A 12516-nucleotide genomic window follows, 5' to 3' on the forward strand; every position below is an offset into this window, starting at 1 on the left:
TATATATATATATATATATATATATATATTTACTATATTTAATAGTAATTTACACACACACATGCACAAAATAAATATATGTCTGTCTAAATGACTATTAAATATCTATAATATCAATATAAAATTAATAATTAATTACTAGTGTGTGTACGGTGTATGTATTTTTTATTTATATATTTTTTTTTAATATAGAGTCCAAAGTTTTTCTTTACTTTTATAACAATTCATTACAACTTATTTTATCAGCCTAACAATTTGAGTTGAAAGCTGTATCGAAAAATGCTCTATTGAACATTCACTTTAAGGAAATTCAATCAGATTATGTGATTGTTTTAATAAAGAAGACATATCCTTTGTTTTCAGACGTTAATGACCAAAGTATTTCAGCCATACTCTCATTGGTTGGTGATGGATCCATTCAGTCAGATGTTAGTGAGATCTGGTGCATGTTGAAGTCGATACTTTGCATGCATTGCACTTTTCTGCTCTCATTCTCTCTCTCTCTCTCTCTTTATCCATCTATCTATATCCTCCACAGCCCAGGTGGGTTTGACTGTTCATTAGCACCCTGTGAAGAGGAACAGATGCAGATAGAAACACCTTCACGCAAACACATGCAGTCTGACATCAGTAGCAGAGCACACAGTTAACGTTTCGAAACACTGGCCAGGATTTCGATCACAATTAGAAGATGTTACTTTTAGTTTCTTTTTCTTTCTCTCACTCTGTGTTTGAGCTCTTAGAGTTCAGTGATTTAATACAGCTGTTGTCATTCCATGATATTCCTGTTCTGAAGCCATAAGAATGGCAATTTCATTTCAAAAACTCATTGTTCACTCATTATTAATTATCGTGCCCTCTGACATATCTCTCAAATCTCATTCAAATAAATGTTTTGCATGTTTTGTATCAGTGATGTCTATCACTTAGCCAATCATAGCACTGAAAAACTGAAGAAAAATAAATAAATAAATGTAGAAATGCACATTTGAATCACTGGCATTTAGTATCGTGATTTCAAAATGGAAAAAAAAGGGCAGCGTCAACATTCTTTTGACTTTTATTTTTGAAGGAAGGAAGGAAAAAAGAAAAGAAAGAGGAAAAGGATGAAAGAAAAAATAAAGGATAACAGAAAGTGAAAAAAGAAGAAAGGAAAACAAAACAAACAAAGAGGTTTGGTAGGACATGAGGGTGAGTAAATGATGACAGCATCTTCATTTCCGGGTGAACTGTCCCTTTAAGAGTTTTAGTCATTTTCTAGTGCTCCCTTTCATATGTTTTGTTAGATGCTCTCCTGTCAATGTGAATACATTTCTTGTAGTTAAATGTCAGTAGCTTTGGCATTTGAGAGAGTGATAACTCTCCCAAAAAGGTGAAAAGAGGAGCGAGCCCTTCCTGTGGCCTCTGAACTCTCTGTCACAGCCCTTCGGGGTGTTCAGAGGTGCGTATGACACAAACCGGGTGTATCTGAAACAGACAGGCGTAAAAAGCCAAGAGGGAAGGGGTCCTGCGGCCCATGAGCCGAGAGACTGTGAAAAAGCGAATAGACTCAGATGAGATAAGCCTGAGTTACAGCCTAACGCTCGCTATGGCTAACCTGGAAATGGCAGGGCTAGAGTGAGTCCTGAACGCTGTGTGTGTGTGTGAGAAATGTGTGTATGTAAATGCCTGTACATCTCCTCTGAGGAAACCACACCTCACTGAACCACAGCACATCTCTCTCGTTATCATAGTTCACACACCTGCTCACACAGACAACAGGGGCAGTGTATGTGTGTGTGTTTATGGAGGAAACTGATCAAGCAAGAGAATCTCCATCCTAAGTGTGTTAGGTTCACCTGCTCTTTCATCTTTCTAAACAGTCAAACTGTGGTTTGTTTATTCCTTCAGTGTGTGTGTGTGTGTGTGTGTGTGTGTGTGCAATTGTGAGTATCTTGATAAACAGTCACTTCAGTATCTCTGTGCTCGATCTTTTGGTTTTCTGTTTTTGCTAGCGCATCTGACCTTAGAGATTATGCTTGTGAACGTGCGTGTTTGTGCATTAGTGTCAATCATCTCAGAAAAGTGGTGTTGTAGACCTGAAACATAGCATGCAGGTCTTTGAATGATACGGGGTCCATAAAGGGACAAAAATACATGAAAATGAAAAATTTTTATGGGAATAAACTTTTTTAATTTTTTTTGTACTTTGCTTTCTCTCACACATTTTGCATTTCATCAAGTAACTTAGTATTTGCTCATAAAATGTTTGCGGACCCAGAAATGTGAAAAGTGAAAAGAAATAGAGCCAACGTATGCATTCACCTTGAGAACTTCTTATCTCTTTGTTTAACTGCGCATCCAGCTGTTAATTTCATCAATGGATTGGCAGAGAGAGCCGCTTCTCAAACAGTCTGCAAACAATGAACAATGAGTTCTCTTTCACATCTTCTTGCACTTGAATGAACAAACACACCTCACCAGTTTAAGCATTCAATCACAAAAAGATGCAAAAGAGCTTAATTCAGCACCTGCAAGAGCCACGTCCCACAGCTCGTGAACACTGAATTGAGTTTTGCCAAAGGAATTGAGTTTTCCCTTAAATTAAATTACATATTTCAAAATCTGAAATTAACTGCCTCATGAATGTTATGATGCATATTTAATGCATACATAGCATTAAAAAAGCGTATGTGCAGTCATAAGCACAGGTCCCAGGTTTCTATGAGAACCGAAGTTTCCAACGACAGCTGCAGTAACACAGTGACTATACCAATCAGCATTGGCTGTTTTATTAAGAAGGGCGGGACTATCACGGCCAGGTGGTCCATCTATGTGTGTGCTCCACCATGGCCTCCTGACTTGTGGTGGTCACCTGCTCTGTTCTGGTTGCCTGCTTCTTCGGCTCTATCCTGGTGGTCTTCGGCTCTGCCCTGGCTTCCTGCTCTGCTGACTCTACCCTGGTCTCTGGCTCAACCCTGGTTCCCTAATCCTTCATGGTTGGGTCCAGCTCCTTTGTTGCTCCATGGTCCAGGCACAGGGTGGGTGTTATATTAGGGCGTCTGGAGCCGCTCTTAAAGGGGGGATATGTAATAACCCAGCAAAACATGACACTCCCATTGAAAACAACTGAAAAATACGCTATAATATGCTAACAAGAAAAACAACAACAACAACAAAAAAAAAACACTTTGGTGGATACACGGCCTTAGCACTACTGTAAGAATCTGATGGCATGATATATTGTTATTATTGAAAAGGTGCATTGGACTGAGCATGTTTAACTTGGTGCCTAAAATACCTTTTTGACCCTTTCTTGACCATGTGCAGGCCATTGCAAAAACTAAACAAGAAATTCAGCAAAGAGAGATGATTAATTGCCCATCTTCCTATAAAACACTTTTCTAAATAAGCATCAATCTCAATCAAGAAAAAATCCATAAGCGCTTTCAGCTACCCAAACTAGATTTCATATGCTCTTGCGTTTGCCAAAACCAGGCAAATTTGTGCAATTAATAATGCAAGGCAAGCACATATGATTTCACAGAATGGCTTTTATAGCAGACATTAATGTAAACCGTTTTTACTAGGGTTTGGGTTTGGCTTATCATAGCCCAGTTAGCTTTTCCTTGTATGCTATGCAAACTGAAATGCAAATGTATAGCTTTATCCAAATATTATTTATTGCCTTATCTTCTACAAAAATTTGTCTGTTTTCTGTGAGCTTCTGACAATGAGGAATAACTGTTAAAGCTGTTAAAGTTAGCCTAACGGCCCAAATGTTTAGCAATTTAAGTTTAACAAACCTGTCAAAACATTGAAACAGACAATATCATGCATCTGTCATTGTGTGTGTGTGTGTGTGTGTGTGTGTGTGGTTATTGTATACGTCACAGAGGACTTCTGATAAGACTTTTGGAGCCAGACTGTAGACACTGTGCAGCAGACAAAACGATGACTGAGCAGATACTGAGGAGGACTGGTAATCTCTCTCTCTCTCTCTCCCTCTCTCTCTCTCTCTCTCTCTCTCTCTCTCTCTCTCTCTCTCACTCACTCTCTCACTCACTCACTCACTCACACACACACACACACACACACACACACACACACACACACACACACTTTTGGTTCTTCTAAATTCTTCACGCCTTTTGAATTCAAGTCTGTAGAGGAGACTGGGGCAAGTTGTCACACTTCACTTATAAATCTGGTGATTATTTCTCAGGGTAGGTTTATGTTCATATACACTTACAAAGTTTCTGAGTTTTATTCCACAAGGATGCGTTCGATTGATGAAAAAAGGCTTTTACACTGTTAAAAAATAATTAAATGCTGTTCCTCTGAACTTTACATTAATCACAGAATCCTGGTTTTCACTAAAATATTAAGCAGCGCAACTGTTTTTAACACTGATATTAAACAGAATTGTTCTTGAGCATCATATTAGAATGATTTCTGAATGACTATGTGACACTGGAGTAATGATGCTGAAAATTCAGCTTTGCATCACAGGAACAGATTAAATTTTCAAATTAAAATTAAAATAGAAAACCATTCTTTTAAATTGTAATAATATTTCACAATAATACTGTTTCTACTGTATTTTGACCAAATAAAGAACCTGATTCAATGAGACAGGTTTTAAAACATTTAAGACAAGGTGAACAAGGTGTTTTAAACCAATATACAAAACCAGAGACACAGAAAACATTTGTGTAATTTTGTGGAATTTCAGCAATAAAGCCTCAGTGACAACTACAGCCGCAGTGCAATATATTAAAAGCGGCAATCATTTGTATATTTTGCAATATATTATATAATATATGTATCATCAATATATTATTAAATGTATTCAAATATATAAAATATTAGAAAATAAAAAGGGAAAATAATATATTACAATATATCACAATATATTTTAAGAAATATATTGGTAAATATATTTTCCTTTCGTAAGGATTATAGCTCACCCCCAAATCAGTCACCTTTTTATTGAACGGACGAAAGCAGTGCAAAACTTCTTTTTGTGTGTTCAATGCACAGAGGGAAGTCATACCGGTTTGAAATGATATGAGATGAATCAATGATGACAGAATTGTCACTTTTAGGTGAATTATTTCTCTCTTTTAAGAGGGCTTTGTGGTACTGCGATCATTCCCTGAGGGCAACGTCTATAATCAATCTTCTCCTTCCAGAACATCAGCTATAGATCTGTTTCTTCAAACACTACCTGGTCACTTTACTTTGTTAACAGGCTAACACACAGCTAAGTCAAGGTAACCCATCTAAAACAGGAGTGAACAGATGAAAGTGCAGAGAGACGAGGAGGTGAGAGAGAGAAGAAGAGTGAAAGAGTAAAAGATTGGTGTAGATGATGGCTAGTTCTGCGCCTTGTTTATAACCAAGATGAATTGGACCATCACAAAAGGAGTCAAGCAGAGGCTGGAGGAGTGATAGAAAGACTGATTAGAGGAGAGAAAAAGAGCGAGAATGAGGACAAAGAGCCGCAGTTACATTCCTGTACTGAGCTTAGACTAATACAAAAATGCTGAAGAAGTCTGTGTTGTCTGTCTACTGAAACATATCTCACTGTAAGCATAGCAACGCGTCTGAGCATAACTTCAATATCAGTCCATTTGAGGCCAGGACAATCTGTTGGGGTTAAAACGGAGGATTGAAACAACGCTATCGGCGCCACCATCTCCATAACATGCTACACTTAGCCTTGAGTGATGCTTTGAGTGATGCAAAAGATGAGAAGTTGGCAAGGTGATGAAACAACAAACAAAGCAATCTGTCACCATACAGAAGCAGCACCGATCATAAAAAGTTCACTGTGATAAACTATATTTACTATGAAACCTGATTTAAGGTGTATATAAAACTACACTTTTCAATATTAGTAAATGTGGTTCTGTGCACACACAAGTCAGTTATAAACAGATTTGCCCTCTACCGGGGGTTTTACTGAACTTTTAAATGAATCATGAATCTGGCATTTTCAGTGTTGCCAGTAAATGAGCATTACAGAAAAGTGTGAAAACAAAAATAACGTCTTTAGTCAAAAATGTGTCTCCTCTGTGTCCCTCCACATCACTGTAGTGCCATTTTGGAGAATACCCGCAAACTGCGTACTCTATTCTGTGTCTGTTTGTTTGTGCATTATTTAATGTTTGTTAATGATTTATAAATGAAAGTTATTATAAAGTGTTACCTTCTCATCTCACTCTAACACAGTTAATTAGAATACATCACAAACTGTACGGTTTTATTCAGACAGTTTGAACTCCAAAATTTACCAATAGTAATAATAATGCTTACCTTATGTAGGAAGAACCACGTTTAATTATATGAACTGGACTGTATTAGTGTTTCTAGATCCTTAATGATTGAAAATATCCTGGTTTGCGTGTTTATGCAAACAGTATGTGCATGTTTCACAGAATTCGGGAGAGAGAGAAATAAATTCATGCCAATTGAATCCATGACAGATGTTAGACTGGCACACACACACACAATACCACCCAGTTTGTGTTTCTAAAACTGAATTCACACATAATCCCAAATTTCCTGCAACATTCCAGCATGGTTTCCATTCTCTCTGTGAGACAATCTGTCCAGACACCCTTATTACACAACACAAGCGTGCTTCCTATTTTAGTAGCATGGCCCTGGTCTCCAAACCTCTGGAACATTCTTTTGGTTAATTTAAGTTGTAACAAACAATTTCAAAAAGCCAATATTCACATTCTGCATACATGTGTAAGCATTGATGTTTAGAGATCAAACTGAATGAAGAGAATTATACAAGCTCTCATAAACAGGGTGGATCTCACATTCAACCCAACCTATAAGAACCAGGACAAGCCAATAAAATATCTTGAGCTCCATCATGTGAAACACTCCGGAGTTGTGTGAATCACACCCTGAGATCAGGTTGCGTTGTGTGTCTTGTTCTCTTGTCTGCTGTGTTGTTGTGCTCCATCCTTCTGGCTGTGCTTGTGGGCCTCTCCGATATTGTTGCCCTTCACCAAGCACCACTTTTCCAGCCTCCCATCTGGGCTCTGGGGGTGGGGTTGCTTTCTTGAAGCTGCGGGGAGGTTTTTTGTAACAGCTTTAATTGTGTAGGTGAGGCCATTCTTAAAGTGTAGCAGCTAATTGGCTGTAAATGAGTCCATCTGCTTTGATTTGGAGGTGCAGTGAGTCTGCAGTTCTCATGGTCTTTCATTCTCTCCAGTCTCCACACTTGGCTCTTCCTGCCAGATCGGCATGGGCATTAGGGTCAATATGAAATTCAAAAGGATTCCAAAGAATGTTATTTTGAAAAATGAAAAGAAAATATATATATTTATATTTTTTTTCACCACCCAATTTCTGATGGTTATTTTTTATTTTTTTTGAAATTCCAGTTTCACTCTTAAATACACGATGTGGAAGTAAAATGAGTTGCAAACACCACTTCAAGTTGACTCTCACAGTGCATTATTGTTATCATCTAGCCGTTGATTGTACATCACTTGTACACTTGTTATTGCAGTGCATTATGGGATTGAATGAGTTCACCTGATAATGCCCAGCCCACTATCATTTTAGACAGCTGGCTGTCCCCTCAGATAGTGCTCTGTTTAAGAGCACGGAGGTGATTTCGGACATAGCCCTAGGTTTCTAATTATTCCCTTGTTTGTAATCATGGTTACTGACTATATTCCAAACCTGTTTCTAGTTCAGTCGTTGTCATTCTCTGCACTTATACTCCTGATTTTCTTCTGTTTGATTTTCTTCTGTCTCTTCTGCACGATTCGTCAAGCACATCTTACCAGCAAACATCCTTCTCATTCACATCCTTCTCTTCACTCTCTGAGGCAGAAGTCTCCCATCCTTTCTAATCATCGTACTACTTGTCCACTTGATCCTATTCCTTCCCATCTCCTTCAAGCCATTTCTCCTGCAGTTGTACCTGCACTCACTCATACCATTAACATAACCGTCCACATATTACTAAAACTGTCTGATCCTGCAGATTTGTTTTATTCAACATCAAGAAGATCAAGCCCTTTCTTTGGGAACATGCTGCACAACTCCTTGTTCAAGCTCTTGTTCTGTCCAGGCTGGACTATTGTAATGCTCTCTTGGCAGGTCTTCCGGCCAATTCTATCAAACCTTTACAATTAATTCAGAACGCAGCAGCAAGATTAATATTTAATGAGCCAAAAAGAATACACGTCACACCTCAATTTGCACTGGCTTCCAATAGCTGCTCGCAGAAAATTCAAGGCGTGATGTTTGCCTACAAAACTACCACTGGCTCTGCACCCATTTACCTAAATTAATTACTTCAGACTTATGTGCCCTCTAGAAGCTTGCGATCTGCAAGTGAACATCGCTTGATTGTGCCATCCCAAAGAAGCACAAAGTCACTTTTACGGACTTTTAAAGTAAATGTTCCCTTCTGGTGGAATGACCTCCCCAACTCAATCCGAGCAGCCATCTGAGTCCTTAGCCATCTTCAAGAATCAGCTTAAAACCCATCTCTTCCATCTTTATTTGACCCTCTAACTCTAGCACTCTCTATTCTAATTCTATTCTTTTCTAATCTACTTTGCCCAAACAAAATTTCAGTGAAAGACATTTTTTATTATTATTATTATCTTCAAATTTGAAACACAACTTGTTTAGATCTAGGGCTTTTCTTTTCTCACAGTTTTAGAGTAAAACATGTCTTTGAACATACAAATATATTTGTATATTTCATATTTTTACAAAATGTTATTTTTGTAAACATTTACAACAATAAACAATTACTGTTAATTAATAGATTTACAGTACAGACCAAAAGTTTGGGCACACCTTCTCATTCAAATAGTTTTCTTTATTTTCATTACTATGAAAATTGTAGAGTCACACTGAAGGCATCAAGGGCTATTTGACCAAGAAGGAGAGTGATGGGGTGCTGCGCCAGATGACCTGGCCTCCACAGTCACCGGACCTGAACCCAATCAAGCTCATCAAGAGAAAGCCAAGAGTGTGCAAAGCAGTAATCAAAGCAAAAGGTGGCTACTTTGAAGAACCTACAATATGACATATTTTCAGTTGTTTCACATTTGTTTGTTATGTATATAATTCCACATGTGTTAATTCATAGTTTTGATGCCTTCAGTGTGAATCTACAATTTTCATAGTCATGAAAATAAAGAAAACTCTTTGAATGAGAAGGTGTGTCCAAACTTTTGGTCTGTACTGTATAAAACTGTTGTCTTTTCCGATTCTATGAAATCTAGTGGAAATCTTCATGGAGTCCTTATTGCTGGCTATTCGGATTGCTGTTATCTTATCACCATCTAACAACCAGTGTGAGTTTCCTGTTCGCCTCTCTAACTCTTATCACTCCATCATGTTAACAGACAGCTCGTGCAGCTTCTGTTTCACATGGGAAACAGGTTGAGAGTTTGATCTAAGCATGTAATACCTGGAGAAAGCTATGCGTTAGCATTCCCATTCATCTCATTCAAAAAAGTACTTGCTCACCACTTGGAGCAGGACTCCCTCTGGAAGTACAAGATTTGCTCACAAGTGACATCTCAATGACATAACCATACTTTGACAACAGTTTTTGGAAAGAAGATATAAACAGAGGTTGAAACACTGTCAGTGGTGCCAAATGTGTTGACCATGTGATGTGTGGGCTAACTGAGAGGACACACTTATTGTGTACCGCTGTCTATTAAAAATAAAGCAGCATGAAGCCCGCTGGAGTGTTTAGGAGTTCACAGCTTAAAGAGCGGGATGATTATTATATAACCTCTTCACATACAGAAGCACTCATAATCGCTAATGGGATTTATCATTAGTTGAACATGTATACATTTTTTAGATGTGTTTGTTTAAGCCAAGCATTATTAGTTTTTCAAAACCCACCTTAGTTCTAATGTATCCAACAGATATGAATGACACCTCTAATTGTGCAAACTGTTAAAGTGAGATGTGCTTTTACTTTTCTAAGTGATCAGATTTACTTGGCAAAATTACTTGATAGAAATTGCACAGCCAAGTACTCACAACCACTCAAGACAACAGCTGCACAACAACCACTCAGTACACCCTAGCCACTAAATAGTAATGTACTAACAATAGAAATTGTTTCATGAACAATTTTAACACTTTCAATTTTCAAAAAATGTACCGTCTAATTGGGTGTTCAGATTTCAAAAGTGTTGTATTAGTCAGTGTGAATGGTGTATGTAAATCGTTTGTTGTTGTAGGGTTTTAAACTATTTTAATCTAAACTGTAGCCAAACTTTTTTTTTCTTACATTCCTTAGCAGTTATAAAATCCACTGGCAAGAAGCTTGTGCAAGCCAAAGATTCTCCTGAAAATGTCCCTAGGTTCTGTAAAACCTGGTCCATAATAAAATAAAGGGTTTGGAGATCAATAAAAGCTTTTTCCACCTAAGGATCCCCGATTTCCCCTTAACTACCCAAACTGCTGGTCCTGCTGGGCCCACAGATATAAAGGTACAGCATCAATGCCTGCAATCTACCAGGCAGGCTCTTTGTGTGTGTGTGTGTGTGTGTGTTTGGTAGTAGAGTATGAGAGTTTTATCCTGCAAGCAGACAATAATTGGGATGCCACCAGTTTGCATCAATTCTGTGCTGTAGGGGACAAAACGGGACCATTTAATGTGCTTCAGAAGAATCAAAGAGAAAAGCCTGTCCTTTGTTTGGGCCGGTGTGCGTGATTGAATGGCAGAAGGATAGTTGGCGACCAAGAAAGAGCTGTGTCTTTTCATGCTTGGAGGGGATCGGACCATAAGGTGCGATCGGCATTTTAAATGACTGGAAGATTCAGTGTAATTTCTTCCATTCAGTGGCCTGGCTTCACACTGCGAGAGTAATGGAGGCCTGAGAGAGCGTCTGGATGACCGCTACTGTCCTGCTGCTCCGGTGAAGAGGAGTGGGACGCTGGGTAATCGCACACACCAATCCTATGTTAGCTCTCCTGCAGTCACCTTCAACTCACTGTCAACACCAGAGAGAACAAGGAAGAGGCCAGGTTTATGCAAGTTTTACTTTTGCAAATTTACACTGAATAGTGAAGGTCTTTGGACAAACATTTGGACTGTTTCCAAAACCTTGAAACTTAACTTTATTTTTGCTAAAATGATGCACCTTCAACAAACGTTTTCATATTAAGACTCATTTCCATAAATGTAAAATTATATAATTTTCAATGATATAAAAGTATACACTAATGAGTCAAAACATTATAATCACTCATAGTTGAAGTGCATATTGTTAATTATTTCCTAACAAGGTCACATGTGAAGGTCTGTTTAATTTATAAAGTTGGGATACTTGGACTCAGACTCAAGTGGACTTGGACTTGGACTGCAATTATGAATGAACTTGGACTCTGACATTTTGACCACATAAATCCACATCATGTGAAAAATGAAAGATGAAAAAAAAAGTAAAATGTTGGTTAAAGACTAGGACTCTACTCAGACTTGACAAGGTAGACTCAGAACCAACACTAGTAATTCATATGGTCAATGTGTTGGTGCAGGAGAAATGGGCAGGAACAAAAATATCTAAATGGCTTTGACAAACTGTTGTGGCCAGACAACTGTATCAGACCAACTCTGCAACTGCGAGGCTTGTTAGGTGCCTCTGGTCAGCATTTGTGAGAACCTACCAACAGTGGTCCGTTGAGAGTCAAACCAGGAACTGGAGACAGATTGTAGGGCATCCAAGGCTCATCGATGGTAGAAGGTCTATGTGGAGACAGTTTCAGTGATGGGTCTGTGTAGGTGCAGACTGGTCAGCGTGCCCATGATGACCCTTGTCCACAGCTGAAACCCCTAGAATAGGCAGACAACAATGGAACTGGACCTTGGAAGACGGAAAAAGGTTGTCTGGCCTGATGACTCCTGTTTTCTTTTTTCATCACGTTTACTTGGATGGAATGGCACCAGGATACACTGTGGGATACGTTTGTCGTATGTTTGAAGAATACAAGTGCACGTTCAGTATAATTAAGCTCACTTCTTTTTCACAAGGGGTTTGTTTAAAGTAGCCTCCCCTGGCAAGAGCTCTTTTTCTATCAGGTGCTATGTGTGTTTCAATCGCTGACCTGTGCCTAGCCCTTATACTACCTCCCCATGTCACTTCTCATCTTTTAAACATTACATTTCTCTTTCGTTCTCTTGATCCTGCTCTTAATGTGTCAATAGGAAGACTTAGCTATTGTTTGAGCTTAGTGCTTGAGGCCTAGCGAGGCCATTAGCCTAGCAGCAAGTCTCAAACCGCTAAATTACCCTCTTTCTCTTTCTGTCTCATCCCTATTTTTAAAGTAATGACACAAGGAAAATTTCCCCTCTTTTCTTCCGTTCAATGCCATACTCCAATTTAAGAAGAGAGTGATTCAGAGGGGGAAAAGATGAACTGTGAGAGGCAGGGGTTTAAAATAAGTGATAGGTGTACGGGGAGGAGGGAAATTGGAAGGCGCCATTGGCACAATACAATAAAAACATCCTGTTAT

The sequence above is a fragment of the Carassius gibelio genome, chromosome A8, assembly GCF_023724105.1.
Source record: "Carassius gibelio isolate Cgi1373 ecotype wild population from Czech Republic chromosome A8, carGib1.2-hapl.c, whole genome shotgun sequence".
NCBI classification, from domain to species: Eukaryota; Metazoa; Chordata; class Actinopteri; order Cypriniformes; family Cyprinidae; genus Carassius; species Carassius gibelio.